Source organism: Stenella coeruleoalba (genome assembly GCF_951394435.1).
Source record: "Stenella coeruleoalba genome assembly, chromosome: 3".
Lineage (NCBI taxonomy): Eukaryota > Metazoa > Chordata > Mammalia > Artiodactyla > Delphinidae > Stenella > Stenella coeruleoalba.
The window spans coordinates 140,993,491-141,007,971 of record NC_137148.1 but is presented as its reverse complement, the minus strand read 5'-3'; the positions used below and the strand labels follow the sequence as shown (position 1 = coordinate 141,007,971).

At 32.7% G+C, this 14,481-nt stretch overlaps 1 protein-coding gene across 49 annotated transcripts in view; it reads right to left on the bottom strand.

Moving 5' to 3' along the window:
- Positions 1-14,481, bottom strand: part of LOC307184329 (teneurin-2-like) — a 2,867,364-nt gene that overhangs the window by 2,119,606 nt on the left and 733,277 nt on the right. For 42 of the 49 annotated variants that reach the window (XM_079917763.1, XM_079917760.1, XM_079917746.1 and 39 more), the window contains one exon: positions 3,614-3,674. The exons of the other annotated variants lie outside the window; for them this stretch is intronic. The gene's annotated coding sequence lies outside the window, so the exon portion shown is untranslated. The remainder of the gene's footprint in view (positions 1-3,613; positions 3,675-14,481) is intronic. 49 annotated transcript variants of the gene reach the window in all.

The following is a 14,481-nucleotide window of genomic DNA, read 5'->3' as shown; positions in this document are numbered from 1 at the left end:
ATCAGAAAAAAGAATGTAGGTATTTAATCCATAGAAAAATACAAAAGTTTTTGTTTGGTTTGTTTTTAAATAAACAGGGAAAAAAGAGAGATCCATCTCGTTCACATAGTGCCTTAATCCATTCAGGCTATTATAACAGAATACCATAGACTAGACGGCTTATTAACAATAGAAACATACCACTCACATTTCTGGAACCTGGGAAATCTAAGATGAAGGAGCCAGCAAGTTCAATGTCTAGTAAGCCTCCCCTTCCCAGTTCATATGGCCATCTCTCACTGTGTCTTCACAGAGTAGAAGGGGCAAGGGAGTTCTCTGGGTCTCTATTATAAGGGCACTAATCACATTCATGAGGACTCTACCCTCATGATCTAATCACTTCCCAAAGGCTCCACCCCTAATACCCTCATATTAGGGATTCGGATTTAACATATAAATTTTGGCCAGACACATTCAGCCTATAGCATATAATATACCCAATATAATGTTATGCTTTGACAAATATTGTTTATCGTCTCATTTTTTATTTAACTATATGTTCATGTAAGTCTTGCCCCACTCATCTGACTCCTTATATGATTTTCAGGGAAAGCCTTGCTTCCTACTTGTTGATTGGTTGGTTGTGCTTCTCTGGTGCTACATGCATAATAAATAGTTTCATTCTTATGAAGGATGATTCTGACTAATATTTATTAAATGTTTATTACTATGTGTTGTAACACAGTAACCCTCACAGTGCTCTTGTCATGTACGTACAATTAGTATGATCATTTTATACGTAAGGAACCAGGACCACAGAAGGATTAAGTAACTGATCTAAGAAGCCACAATTTGGAAGGACCACTCCAAACTCCATACAATTTTTTCTAGAATTTTGTTCCTAATGAAATTTTTAAACACAGAATATGATAGAGAATGATGGACCCCTATACGGAACCACCAAGATTTCACATACTTTCATAATTTGCTAATGCTTTCTAAAGAATGAGAGTATTACAGATGAAGTTAAAGTCCTCTATGAACTACTCCATAATCCAATTATCCTTTATTTCTCCCCAGGAATAACTTCTATTAATAATTTATTGTTTATAATCCTGATGCCATATTTTTATACTTTAACAAGGAATACATATGTATTTTTCTGTTCTAAAACTTGATATAAATATTGTCATGCTCTACTACAGTAGCATTGGGCAACTTTGTCATTTCACATTTTTTTCTATATTTAAACATATTTACTATGTATTTTTAGTTTCTTTTCTCTGCATCATCATTTAATATAGTATGGACTACAGTTGAACAGCTTTTACTAGAAAGCTTCTAGGTATGCATTTACTTATATTTTTCTTGATTTCTGAAATTGTATATTATCTGAGGATTCTTATCCCTCAATACTGGGCAATGCTCTGCTCTAATCTTTTTATCTATGTATGTATGCATCTTATCTACCTATCTATTCCTATTACTTAGAGCTTCTCTGAAATACCTTATTAGTTCACAGTTTGTACTTTTTACACCTTTCCACCTTTATTCTACTCTGCAATTTAAGAATAAACATTTTCCAAAGAATAAAATCTATAACTTTACCAAAGACTACATATGTCTCTTAACTTCTGCTTTCTGTCTCGGCCGATGCAGAGAGGGTCAGGATGCAGAGAGGGTCAGGATGCTCTCGCTATATTTTTAGTATATTGAGTGAGTTACTAGTGTTTCACTTAAAGATGAAATAAAAGCTGAAAAACTTTTCAAATCAACCATGTGTTCTGACATAATTTCAGATATAGTCATACAAACACACTCATGCATATATATATGTATATATATGTCATTTCTGTATGTTTAGATTATTGAGGTATATTAAAATTATATGTAAATTATTGAGAGATATGCATATAAGAATATATATATATATTCATACATTTGGAGAGAAAGAGAAGATGGTAGATGGCTACATATATTACATACATATATATGATAGTGGAAAGAAAAATTAATTACTTGATTATCTACAGAATTCTTTTCAACAACCAAGATACCATTGCTCAAGCATATATCTTTAATAAGTATATTTATTATAAGGACATGGCCCTATGGATATATTAGCCTGGATAGCTACAAAAGACTAAGGCACTGATAAACTATTTTCTATGAGAATGGAACTTTAGGGACTTGAGAGTGAAATACATTCTGTTAAAAATAGCTGTGATAAATATATATCAGTAGATTAGCAAGTAATAGAATAAAAAATGGCTGATAATAATTTCAATGAGATGAAGTATAATACCATTATGTTGTATCTATATGTTTCCTATTTCCGGCATACTTTTTCCAGCCTCATTTTATTCAGTGAGGTGGGATATGTAGAGTGTGTAGATGTCAATCTAGATTGCACAAATTATTTCAAGATTTCCAATCTTCATTTTAAATTTGCATTGTGATATTCAAGTATAATTAAATCACTTTGAAAAGGCATGTGTTAAAAAGAGCCAAATGCTATCTATACAATGGAATATTATTTGGCAATAAAAAGAATGAAGTATTGAAAAATGTTATACCATGAAATAATCTTGAAAACATTATGCTGCATGAAAAAAGGCAGTCACAAAAGACCATAGTTTGTATGATTTCATTATATGAAGTGTCCAGACTAGTATAATCTGTAGAGACAGAAAGTAGAATAATAGCTGCCTAGGACTTGGGCTGCTGGAGACAAATGGAACAAGGCTCCTCATGGGTACTAAGGAATTACTTTTGATGGTGATAAAAATGTTCTAAAATGTATTGTGGTTATAGTTACACAACTCTGTGAATATACTAAAAATGATTTACTTTTACAATTTAAATGGGTGAATTGTACGGTATGTGAATTATATCTCAATAAAGCTGACCAAGAAAAAAAGCCAAACCTTTTGTGTCTGAGATATGCAAATCTTAAATATTATAACATGAAAGAAAAGGGTGCTATAGAATTAAAGGGAGTTATTAAATTACAATATGGATTCCACAAGAGTTTCAAATTCACTGCCTTGAAAGTCACATTAGAAGCCCTCCCACCCCACCAAGAGACAGAAGGAAATAATGACAATAGAAACAATAATTATACAGGGATCCAGGATTCCACATTTCACTAACGATAAGTGTACACTGAAGAACCACATTAAAAGAATGAAAATAGAGCATAGAAATGGTTTAACTCCTATAGACCATTAGAACAGCGAGGCAGGGAAGAAATAGCAAAAGTGCAAAAATCAATCTTAAGACAGTTCTAATTCTTTCATTAAAAATAATTTTAAATGACCAACAACACTTGTTTCATTTGTTTTAACTGAAATACTTTTGACAGTCCAACAGTATCTAATGGCTTCAGTACTGCAATATTTTAAGAGCTGCAATATTTACAATAGCTCCTATTTGATGTTAATAAAATGTCTCTGATTTGGGAAGAAGAAAAAAAATTCTTGATATAGAATAATGGCCAAGTAAGGATTTTAAGTTTGTGCAAAACAAGAGTGGTGGAATTTAGTCCAAAGCCCTTGGGCTGGCTGGGCAATAAGTTCACCTTCTGGAGACAGAGAATACTTTACGTTGCATAATAAATGGGAAACTCACTGACCATGTGATAGTCTACTCTGCTAGAAGCAAAATGTCACAGAAGTACTGCCACCTCTGCATTTCTTAAAAAAAAAAAAAAAAATTGTTAGGAATCCTACCAGTTTACAGTTAAGCCAGAGGGCGTTTTCCTTCTGTGTTCTATAGGTAAACAATCTGAAGACCAAGCAATTTTGAGGACTGTTTCAGCATTACCAATAAGTTTTTCTAGAAAACAAACCATGTTCTCTTTATCATCACGCACCCTGTACTGTAAAACTTGTGATTGCATCCCCCCTTTTTTCTTGATGAGAGAATGTTAGTTTTTCCAGGTACCTGCTCTCAAGGAATCACCACAGATATAATTGCCTTCCACATCCTGATTGATCTAAACCAGTTAACTTAATCCATTTCCTTAAATGTTTGATTGAAGCAAGACAATAGCATTTCTGACCTATAACAAATAAAAGGTGTTTGCTGGGACTCTTCTGAAAAATATTTTCTCACTTTAAAGTTGAAATTTTGTACATGGGAGAGACAAAATACATATATATGAAGAGAGAGAGAAAGGCATGGTGGAGGGAAAACTGCTCAGTGTGTGCTTTGTCTCCTACAAAAAAATATATATCTATGTATATATGGATATTTGGTGATATGGTTGAGCTATTAAACTAATCAGTCTTCAATTTCTTCTTATATATACATTTTCTCATTTTTAAGCCCACTGAGTCTGGATTTTCTTTTATTTATAGATAAAAGCATTCCAACATGCTATTTTAACATGTTTGTGAGGGCATAATCAGTCCATGATCATCTGCTTAGTGGTTTGTCTCAATGGATAGGTTCTTATCAACTGTCTTAACTTGTAGTTACATCACAAAATGATCCCTAGATATTTCATTCTGATAAGTTCAACTTGCTGAAAGCTCTTTCTCATTTGAGGAAAGCAACAGAATGTCATTTTGAGTACAGACATCTAAATGGTAGTAACTTTCAGACAACATACTCAGAAAGATATCAAAGTTGCTTTTAGGAAAATAGGATGGTACTTGATCATTGATAACTTCCACAGGTGTCAGTAGCAGAATCTGACCATCTATCAACATTTGCTGATCCAGTTTTTTGACAAAGAAGCTGGTTTATCTATAAAATGCTTGTATAATACTGACACATAGACATGTGTCTAGGGTAAAAGCAGTGACTTTTGCTCATGATGGGCAAACCTTCCCAATTATGCCCTAAAAAAAAAGAGTAAGTCAAGTGTTCCTTAATCTCCCTTTCAAAAATAAGGAAGAAATTACTGAGACTTTTAATACTGTGTAATACTTAAGAAAGCTGAGGAAACTTAAGACAGATGTAACAAAAGTAAAATATTAAATAGATTTTACATTTTTTTGGAGGGGGGAGAATTGGGAACGTTTAACTCCTAAAAAAAACTTAGATGGAATGCAAAGCTGTATTGTGAAGAATAGAGGAATGTGTTAAAATTGGGAAAGAGGAAGAAATAAAGGCAGGCAGGCAGGAAGAAAGGAAGAAGAGTTCATGTATTAGATGGGGTTAGGCTATTACCTATCATATTTAAATAACACAATTCTAGAAGTGTGATGTAAAGAAATGCAAATAGAGTATATCAATGATAATGAAAATGTATGTCCCTGAAATGGAAACTTGTAATGCTATTAGTGTTGCCAGTTAGTATTTAAAATACAATTAAGTAACAATTAAACGTATGAGATGGATGATTAAATTTGAATTTCAGATACATAAAAAATTATAGTGTAATTATGTACAAAATACTGCATAGGGCATATTTAAAATTTTTTAATTGTTTCTTTGAAATTTAAATTTAACAGGATGTCCTATATTATAACTGGCAACCCTAAATGCTTTTTCTATTTTTTTTTCCTGTTATTTCCTCTCACAGTGCAACAGTAGCAGGTTGCAGAAAAATTGTGGTCTCTTTTGTTTAAAGATTAATTTAATTCTTTAATTCTGAATCTGAAACTTTCGAACTTGAGTTAGAAACGACAAAATACAGCAGAAAGTTCCTGGTATAAGGGAACAAAATTTGCCACCCCAAAATGTCTCTTTGGCATGAGTATTATAATATCCCACATGCTGTGGAAGTCAAGCAACGTTCCAATTCAAACCTGACACAGAGAGAGAAAATGGTAGCCAGCTCTGTGAGAATTAGAAAATTAGTTAACCTCTTTGTGCCTTACTTTCCTCATCTATAAAATGAAATGTTGATGATACTGGCCTTATAGGTGGTTATGAGATTGAATAAGATAACAATTATAATGGGCTTAAAACACTGGCACATAAAAAGCTCAAAGTTGTTAGCTGTTGTATTGATGTGATATTCTTTTTGTAGTTGTTATAATTATTTTAATTAGTATTATTACTATATTATACCTATATCGGGTTGGTAGGTGTAATAGCTGTGACTGACTGAAACTAAAATCTGGAGGTTTGGATGTCTTTTTAACAAAGGTGTTGGGTTCTGTAAAAAGAAGAAAAAGCAAGTATGCAGATATATGACTCTACAAAGTCAGCTCCTTAAAGAGCTTCCTAACAGTAAAGAAATTTTGAAAATTTTTGTAAAGGACATCCTTGTCCTTTACAAGTTTATTGCTAATTCTATTTTGTGTTAGTCCTCCATATGAATAAAATATCATAATTGCAAAAAGTTAGTCCAAAAATTGGCAATGGATCTCTAAGTTGGTTAAGGCGAAGATGTCTTTTTAAAGTAGGTTAAGCTGTAATTTGCCAATTCATAGTTAAGCTTTAATCTAACACTTTTTTCCTGCGTATTAAAAACTGTGCACTTATCAAAATGTTGGTGTATTTAAGCGTATATGTCTAGTAGGCACTGAAGATTATAGCCTTGCCTCATTTTCACACTGACCCAAAATTTGATGAAATATCTGCTAATGATTCTCTTCTTCATATTCTTTTTAACATCCCTTTGGGAAAAAACTCATGAAGACAAAAATTTTAAAGTATCCTAGGTTCCTGAGTGTGCTAAATTTTAATTTTAATGCAAATTATATTTATTAAGCAACCTTAAGAGTCATATTTGAAGTTTTTCAGATCTCTGTACTAATGTAAGCGACAGTAAGGTAAAAACAGGTTAACTTCCCAGCAATGGAAAAGCTCCTTACAAAGTTACTGATAAATCTAAAAGAAGATGGGGTATGTTTTAGAAAATGGTTGATGAAAATCACTGAGTGTCTGCATAAGTATTTATCTTTCCCTTTCCTTGAATCAGAGACATCCATATAATTTACATGCTTTTTTCCTACCTTCGATAACAGATAATAAATGTTAAGTGGGACCTCAGCATATATTAAGCACTTGGAACCTGTTCAGACAGCTTCCTCACTCTTCCTGAGCATCTTTGTAAACTAGGGAAACAGGATACATCACAGATCAATTCAGTCAATCAACTTTAATCATAACAGAGGAATTAAGCTGCTTTTCAGGCATGATGCAATAGAGAAAATTGCTTGGAGCCTTTTTTTTAGGCTACCAAGGATCCCACAAGGGCTGTCATTTTGCTTCTACATTTGCTCTCTATTCCAGAAGTCCTCATTTCCTTGAGAAATGTACAAGAAAGGCTGAAGCAGTTGGAATCTGGGGGCATAATGAATGCATTTTATGTCATTTTAAACACACTCAGGATCACTGACAAGAAATAAAAACAGAAAGTCAAAATCTTTGCTGAAAGAGAGACAGAGCCCCAGACGGATTCTTTTTCCCTCCATTATTTGTTGCTTTGGGTTATGTCAGTTTATTTTATGGCTGCACTAATTTTAAATGCATTTTCCTCTCCCGTGAGATGCACTCTTTCAACTTTCCTGGAGGTGAGCTTGAGAGTCTGACTGATGGTCAGATGTGTGCACACATGTATGTGAGCATATATCTGACCATAAAACATATAGTAATTCAGCATTTACTTTTGGAGGGTGTGTTCTCTCTGCTTTGTTCCTAATTCTTGGGATCAAACCTTTCCTGCTATATAAAACTGCTTAATGATTTTCTGGAACACACACACACACACACACACACACAGAAGAAACACTTCAAACAACCTTCAGCATTAGTGTTTTGTTTTTTTTTAAAGAAAATATTTTAAACAATTATTAGTGGACCTGAGGAAAGAAAAATATTATTTTTTAAATATTTGGTTAGAAATATTTCAAGTCAAAAAACAACTGCAAAATAAACCACCTAAGGCCCTTTAAACAAATAAATCTGAAATGCTATAAAGTTTTCTCATGTCTTATTAATTCCAATAAGTTATTTTATGAACATAAGAACATTTTCAATTTAATTAATATAAGAACAAAATAAATTGGCATGCCATCCTCAAGTTACATGATGAAAAAATGAGGAAAAAGGCAATTACTTTATCACTTGAGTCATAATTTTCCCTCTGATTATAAAATTATTTTCAGCTAAAATATCTGAGCTGACAATAAAATAGCTATAAACAGAGTAATTCAAAAATACTTTCTATTTGGTTCAAAATATAAAAGTCAGGGTACTAGTTAATGTGCTAATAGTACAGAATTTCTGACTCAAGTCAACATAGCAAAATGCAAATTATTTATCTAACACCAAGGAACTCAACCAGGAGCAAGGATAAATTATGAGTTTAAAAAAAAAAAAAAACGAAAAATCAACTTTACCAATTACACTTAAGGTAAAAATTCATTCTTAAAATTTTCAACAATTCTTACATGTTTTTGCATTTTCCTACTCATAGCTTAGAGGTAAAAAAATACTTCCTTTTGTTGACAGGAATTGCATTTACAGCAACTAATCAGCATTTACAGCATTTAATTCTTCTAATTACAGCACAGTTTTCTAGGGTCAGTGTCTCCTACTTTTCTCTACAACCCACTGTGGATCAGCAGGAAGTGATGCAACTTCCAGTTTCACAACCTGACACTACTGATATTTTGGGTTGGATAATTCTTTGTTTTGAGGTGTGGGCCTGTTTTGTGTATTGTAGGATATTTTTCAGCATCTCTGAACTCTACTAACCAGAAGCTAGTGGCAATCTTTCCCCTGTTTTAGCAACTAAATGTCCCTAGAGATTGCCAAAACTACACTTTCCACCACCCCACAATTTGAGAACCAACTCACAGTGTCATGGTTTGGCATGTGGGCTTATTTGGGACCAATCAGGACGTATATCAGGACTTCCAAGAAAGCAGTGTTTTTTAGTCTACCAGATTCAAGCTTTGAGTTGGTTGTTGACAAACTTGGAGTTAAGTCTCTGTCTTAGAATGCAACCAAAACGAAAAGATAAACAAAACAAAATAAAAAAACACTGAATGGTGGGGAGGGTTGGATTTCTGATGACATGTGCAGATCTGGGTATAGCTAACCCCAAAGCTAACACTTAGAGTTTTTCAGATGAACCAAAAACTCCTCTTTTTATTTTTTTTTGCTTAGGCCACATTTGAGGCAGTTTCTGTTACTGACCTGATTAATAGACTTATTGTGAAAATAAACTATCTCATTCAAAAAGCTTTCCAATTTGCCAACCATAAATGCAATATGCATTCTGAATACCTCAAATATGTAATTTTATGTCTATACTATACACAGAAAAATATACACATTATTTTATGATGTTTACGTCTGATGACTGAAGTCAAATGATAAGAAGTTCTCAATTTTTCCTTTGGCAGTCATTGCAAAGTATGCCTATTCCCAATAAATATGCTGCTTTAGGTGTGCTGGTTACACAAATGGGTAATGGATAGATAATGGTCTGAAGACCATCATACCCTTATGCAGGACATTTTTTTCCCATGTGGAGTCTGGTCAACTTCAGTCAGCATCTCAGAACTTCAAACTGGCTTTTTGAAAAGCTATGCAAATAAGATTTTCTGCACAATTACTGAATCAAAATCACAGTTAACCAATATTGCAACCCTGTCATTAAATAGGTTTACACAATTGAAATGAGAATCAGGGAGGAAGGATGAAAGACAATTCATGTGGGATCCCTGCAATCACTCTTCACCCATTAATAATTAAATGAAACAGTCCAGATCCAGCTGAAGTCTCATAAGCAATAATGAAAATAAAAATTATTTTATAGGATTTGCTCAATTTGGTCCTTTTTCATATTACTTAAGGAAAGAAAACTCCAAGACTTATGAAGTCTAAATATAAAATACATGGTTCCATAGAGTATGAATTTACTCTTTCTGACCTATAGTTTAGCCCCCCCATAGTTAGAAGAGTCATTATAAAACTTTAAAAAATTAACTGGCAGAAAAAAACTAAAGTAATAAATTTTGTCAAAATATGCTTTAATTATTCAATATTAAGTGCAATAAATGATAAACAAAGTTCATAAGGAAAATTAATAGAGGAAAACAGGTGCCCAGAACTCAGAGGAATATTCTCAAGTAGTTGTTTTATTCCTGTCGGTTATTTGAATCATGTTAATAATAATATCTTGTGGCATAGCTGATCCCTGACTTGTTAATCTGTTTGTACCCCATAAAATAATTTAGAAAGAAGACAAAAAATTCTCTATCAATGTTGTCTTTGCTATTAAAATCAATGTGTATATTTCCTGTTAGTTGGAGGACTGGCACATTAAGTGACGGTCTTCTTGTTTCTTACTTCTGAGAATCCAGGTATTTTCTTCTTAAAAACATAAGGAAGAAAAAATTCCATTGATGTTTTGCTATCAGAACTGCTTGCTATCATGTTTTACCTTACCTACCTTATATAATGTAGCCATCAATTCCAAAAAGGAAAAGCATAATAATCTGGTTTTCCTCCAGGTTCTTAGAGAATTATTACCTTTAAAGTAAAATGCTTGCTGTTAAGTCTGAAGGCTGTTTTAATCATTGGAGCCTTTACATATTATACAAATATGCAAGACCTTTTCACTTCTTCTTACTGCATATTGCTGACAAACTTCAAGGGAATGTTACCCTTACAATTTCATGAGGGAGAGAATACCAAGAGAGTTTTCTGAGCTCATTTGAAGTCTGAGAAGGCTATTGTACCCATTTTTAAAACCTGATCAAAATTCAGGCTGCTGTTTGTTACTAAATTATGTATCTCTGAAGCATAAATGTGTTGGCTTTAGAAAGTTACAAATTAGTGCATTTCCATATGACTTGGGAAAATGTAATTCTAACCAATTTTATTTGGGGTGAAAAAATATTGTTTGCATTATTTTATAACACAAGGGAGCTGTCAGCCCACATGGTCATCCAATTTCTGTGGCAGAGAGAGCTCCCTTGCATCTCAAATGGTTAGCAATAAAGATACTTTTCACATTAATGCTACCGATAACCTATAAAAATGCTTGCTTTATACACTTTATTTTGCAAAAGAAAATGTGGCAAGTCTAACAGAAGAATTTGGTATCTCCTTGAGTAGATATTCCATTTCTCACCCCATTATCTTTAATTCAAAAGTGTGAAACAGTATTTGAAATTGTTCTGAAACGTATTATTTCTAATCCTTTTCAGATATGCTTATTTTATTGTATTCTAGGGGAGTTTAGTTGTACCAGCTTCTCCTTCTGCCATCTCCAATGTTGATGGGCTGTCATTCTTTGTTCTGTTAGTCAGTAGAGGCAGATATTACTATTTCTAAAAATGCCAATTAGAAGACTAAATCATAATACCTACATAATATTGATAAAAATCCATTAAATGTAACTTTTTACTATGACTATTACAAAAGGGAAATTAGGACATATGAAGAAGAGAAAGGAAAGGAGAGCAGGAAATGTAGTGAGAGGGCAAAGGTAAATGGGAAAATTAAAATAGAGGGAAGAGTATGTGGGAAAGTAAGGAAACAGATAAAGAGTGAATATGAATGGCAGAAGTATTTTAGATGCAACTAAATTTTAGAATCCTATGAAATCAGTTAGTAAGTAGAATTTGAAAGGCATTGTTTATACACACACACACACACACACACACACACACACATACATATTACACCTTTTTTCAAGTTCTATTTGTTTAAAATGAGGAAGTCAATTCCAAGTTATACATGTAAAGCCTGGTGATATCAGTATGATGACAAAAGATAAAATAACATTTACCTATGGCCGTTGTTTTCAATAAGGGATATTGTTGTCTACCAGGGGACATTTTTGGTTTTTACAACTGAAGTATGTGTGTGTGCGGGGTGCTACTAACATTTAGTGCGTAGAGGTCAGGGATGCTCTGCTAACCATCCTACAATGCATAGGACAGCTCCACAACAAAGAATTATCTGACCCCAAATGTCAATGGTGCTGAGATGGAGAAACTCTGATCTATGAAATTAATAAATTCTTTCAGAATGGTAAGTGAACCAGGTTTCTGGTTGATGTTTGATTTCAAAGCACTTTAACTTGCCTAAATGCCCATTTGAATCTCAAGTCAGGAAAAACCATCCGTGGCCTTGCACTGATACAAACAACATTATACATGAATTACTGTGAGGGTCACTTCTACTCAATAAGCAATCACTGATCACTGGTTGGTAGAGATATAGCAAGAGTTCTGTGTGCCTCTAACCTCAAATTCAAGTTACTGTAATCAATTGCATCCCAGAGTAAACAAGTATGATAAAGTATGTATCTTTTTAAATGGAAAGACTACAAAAGAAGGACAAGTGGTGTTTCAGAAGGTCCCTGATGTAGATGTTCCAAGATGATCAATAAAATATTTAACTTCATTTTCAGGACTAAATATGACATGAGGTGGAGAGCAAATGACCATTTTGAATTGAGTATCAGACCAATCTCATGCCAGACAGTTTCGCAGAATGTTGTTTCTGAAACTTTATATGCCAATGAATCAACTGGGATTTTTTTTTTTTTTAAATATAGATACTGAATCAGCCAGTCTAAAGTTGGGGACACATACTCAGCATTTCTAATAAGTGGCCAGATGATGCTTATTGTTCACAACTGAGGGCCATACTTTGAATGGCAAGGCACTGGAACTGTTCTTTTCTTAATACATACTGAATAAAACAACGCCATTCTAAAGGCAAATCACGTATATAAATTTTTTAAAATAATACAACAATTTCATGGGGAAGATTAGGGTTCTTTCAAATAGCTCTCATACATTCATTTTCATTTAATTATTTAGAATTATTTTAATTTCTTTTGCTTAATTTAAAAATTATTTAATTTATGCTGTAATATCTGAATAAATTCTAATTGTAAAAAAAATATAAATAAGGCCAAAGACCCTCTTTGATAATTTATTATGACCCACAACCCAGTCCTTTCTTCTTCATATTTCAATATTTTTCTTTCTCCTTAATGTTATCAGTTTGGTTTATAGTCTTCCATTCTGTGCATTTATATACATACACACGTACCTATACAGAATTTTATTTTTTAATTTTTAAAAATTTAGCTAAATATTAGAATGGTGCCTGTATCATGATACAACTTACTTTTTCACTCAAAATTATATTTTGGAATATAATTATATAAAATTTTTTTCTATAATTAGATATGATTTTATGTACATATAAATTAGTTACATCTATTACATCTTGGAACATAACAGGATATATTGAACCACTGAATCTTTTTGAATTACTCCACTGCATTTCATAGAAGGATATGCCATTCACCTGCTGATAGATATTAAGTTTTTTATAACACATTTTTATATACCTTGATTTTAAAAAAGAGAAAGAAGAGGTAGACATCAACTGCACATCTTTTGAAATTTTTTGAGGATAATACATAAACCTTTAAAATCTGTGTTTGTTTTTTACTTTGTTAGGGGTTTCTGTACAACTGCAGCCTATACAAAGAATGGAAGACAGAAATCTTGGTCTATAATGACAGGGCATATTTTGCTATTTTTGTCAGACTTAACTTAGCCTTCCTAGAAATGAGTTGCTCCAAGGAAATAATTTAAAGCTATAGTCAATATTTCTTCTAGGCCTACATCTTTAAAAGGCTCAGAAAATACAACCTCAAATCATTATCTTCAAAAAATTTAAATTGGTCACCAACTGTATAATATTCAAACATATAATTTTCAGTTTCTCCCTGATTTTGCTGCCTTTTGCACCTGGCATTCTGCAAAAGAACTTTTAAGTATCACAGGATGTATGCAGGTTTTATCATGAATAACGCCAATGCCATGTTATAGTGTGCTGATGGTCCACACACAGTGGCTGTTTTGAGTCAAGCCTGTAGCTCACTTGGGTATCATCTCCATGGTAACTTGTTTACAAGGGCTGAAATACAAGCTGAAAATTCAAGGTTAGCTTTTTCTTTGTTGCTGTTTTGATGTTTTTGGCAATTGAAATAATGTGGGTATAAGACTTGATTTAAACAGCTTCATGGCAGGCTGAGTCAAAACAAAACTCCATATAAAATGTGCTTTGTTCATCTCCATTAAAAAAGAGAGAATTCAAAATGATCTTTAATCAGAACCATCAGTTATATCTCCCTTTCATATTCCAAAACAACAGTCCTACTGCTGCAAATCACATCTTGGGAAATAGGTTTAAGACTTCATATTTTTTGAAGCAATAATTTTTTTGTGCATATGTTCTGCCTTAGATGAAGAATTTAGTTTATTTTAAATCATCATTGTGTTAGGGGGAGGGGAAATGAACAGTTTTAGAACCTATGCTAAAAGCACTTCATCCTCCAAGTGGATGAGCCTTTTGAATTCTAAAAATTGACTGCATTTTCAGTATCATGAAAAACAGTTACCACTCAAAATTACTCTTTCCCAGAAATAATTATAAAATGACTCTGATTATAACATTAGTTTAGTGGAATGCTTATTGTGATTATGAAAAATTTAAATTTAGATTGTTGTAAAAGAAGTTATTTTTTGAGAGCAAGTTATAACCCAGAGTGAT